At 46.4% G+C, this 2245-nt stretch overlaps 1 pseudogene across 1 annotated transcript; it reads right to left on the bottom strand.

Moving 5' to 3' along the window:
* Window positions 1-848: 848 nt before the first annotated feature.
* LOC104662938 lies at window positions 849-2032 on the bottom strand (annotated as a pseudogene). The gene has a single exon (XR_004055177.1). The product of XR_004055177.1 is annotated as a zinc finger protein 669 pseudogene (transcript).
* Between the last annotated feature and the right edge of the window lie 213 nt (window positions 2033-2245).

Here is a 2245-nt window from a genome sequence, read left to right as displayed (position 1 = left end):
CGCCCGCCACCTCACCCAGCTAATTTTTTGTATTTTTTAGTAGAGACGGGGTTTCACCGTGTTAGGCAGGATGGTCTCGATCTCCTGACCTCATGATCCGCCCGTCTCGGCCTCCCAAAGTGCTGGGATTACAGGCTTGAGCCACTACGCCCGGCCCATTTCCTACATTCTTAAGGTTTCTCTGCAGTGTGAGCTCTTTCATGTTTATGAGGGAATGGGAAAGAGTAAATGTTTTACCACATTTCTTACATTCAAGGGGCTTTATTTATTTATTTATTTATTTGAGATGGAGTCTCACTCTGTTGCCAGGCTGGAGTGCAATGGCACAATCTCAGCCCACTGCAACCTCTGCCTCCTGGGTTCAAGCGACCCTCCCACCCCAGCCTCCTGAGCAGCCAGGACCACAAGCATATGCCACCACACCCAGCTAATTTCTGTATTTTTAGCAGAGACAAGGCTTCACCATGTTGGCCAGGATGGTCTCGATCTCCTGACCTCGTGATCCGCATGCACAGGGCTTCCCCCCAACCCCCCGTGGCTTTTTATGTCCTTGAAAAAGAACTAAGACAACTGAAATGTGCCACCATGCCCAGCTAATTATTTTTATTTTTTATTTTTTTGAGACGGAGTCTCGCTCTGTCGCCCAGGCTGGAGTGCAGTGGTGCGATCTCAGCTCACTACAAGCTCCGCCTCCTGGGTTCACGCCATTCTCCTGCCTCAGCCTCCCGAGCAGCTGGCATGAGCCGCCGCGCCCGGCATTATTTTATTTTTTGTAGAGACAGGATTTCACCATGTTGCCCAGGTTATTTCACATTGTTTTAATCCAGGCTGGCTATGAACTCCTGGGCTCAAGCAATACACACACCGTGGCCTCCCAAAGTGCTAGGACCACAGGCTGAGTCACTACACCTAGCCTCTATATCATGACTTCTTTCATGGCGAGTAAGGTGACTGGAATGAGTGTAGGCTTTACCGCATGTCTTACATTCATAGGGTTTTTCTCCAGTATGAATTCTTTCGTGGAGGTGAAGGGAACTGAGGCAACTGAAGGCTTGGTCACATTGTTTACATTCATGGGGTTTCTCTCCAGTATGAGTACTTGTATGGTTACAAAGGGAACTCAAACGACTAAAGGCTTTGCCACGTTGTTTACATTCATAGGGTCTCTCTCCAGTATGAATGCTTCCATGGTAATGAAGGGAAGTGGAACAGCTGAAGGCTTTAGCACATTTGGTACATTTATGGGGTCTTTCTCCAGTGTGAGTCCTTTCATGTGTCTTAAAAGAACAAGAAAATCTGAATGTTTTCCCACATTCCTTACATTCGTAGGGTTTCTCTCCAGTGTGAGTTTGTTCATGTGTTAGACAAGAACCGGAAACAGTGAATGCTTTACTACATTGTTTACATTTATAGGGTTTTTCTCCTGTGTCAGTTCTCTGATGTCTTTCAACTGAATTGAGAAAATAAAAAGCTTTCCCACATATTGTACATTTATAAGCTGGATTTCCACTGTGCATTATCATGTGTCTTCTAACACCTGGAACAGAAATGAAGAATTTCCCACGCTGTTCACATTTATATTGCTTCTCTCCATATGGTTTGTATCCTGAGTGAGCTAGGATGTGCCTATTAAGGAGGGAATGACGTACAAAGACTTTTCCACAAATACTGCATTCACATTGTTTTAATCCAGTAGAAATGTCCTCGTTCAGATCAAGATTTAGAATTTGGCTGACAACTTGTCCATACTGACTACCTTCTTTGCTTTCACACAGTCTCTGTACCATATGATTTCTACAGAAGCCAGGTTCCTGCAGGTTTCCTGCATCACTTCTCTGTAGAGATTCTTCTGAGAAGAATCTAGCAAAGCCCATTCTTCCTGGGTAAAGTTCACAGCCACATCCTCAAAAGCCACGGAGTCCATTCCTCGGCTTCCTGGGTGTCCTGGCGTCAGCTAGGGATGTCCCAATACCCACAGGTCACAGGGTGGCAGAGGCTGTTGCAGAGCCACCTGGGCCTCCCAGAGCCAAGAAGTAGCAGCAGAGATTAACAGGAAGAGCCTACTCTTTTTTTTTTTTTAATTAAAAAAAATTTTTTTGAGACGGAGTTTCACTCTTGTTGCCCAGGCTGGAGTGCAGTGGTGTGATCTTGGCTCACTGCAACCTCTGCCTCCTGGGTTCAAGCGATTCTCCTGCCTCAGCCTCCCAACTAGCTGGGATTACAGGCACCTGCCACCAGGTCTGGC

Source organism: Rhinopithecus roxellana, chromosome 19 (genome assembly GCF_007565055.1).
Source record: "Rhinopithecus roxellana isolate Shanxi Qingling chromosome 19, ASM756505v1, whole genome shotgun sequence".
Classification (NCBI taxonomy): Eukaryota; Metazoa; Chordata; class Mammalia; order Primates; family Cercopithecidae; genus Rhinopithecus; species Rhinopithecus roxellana.
This window is presented reverse-complemented; position numbering and strand designations above follow the sequence as displayed.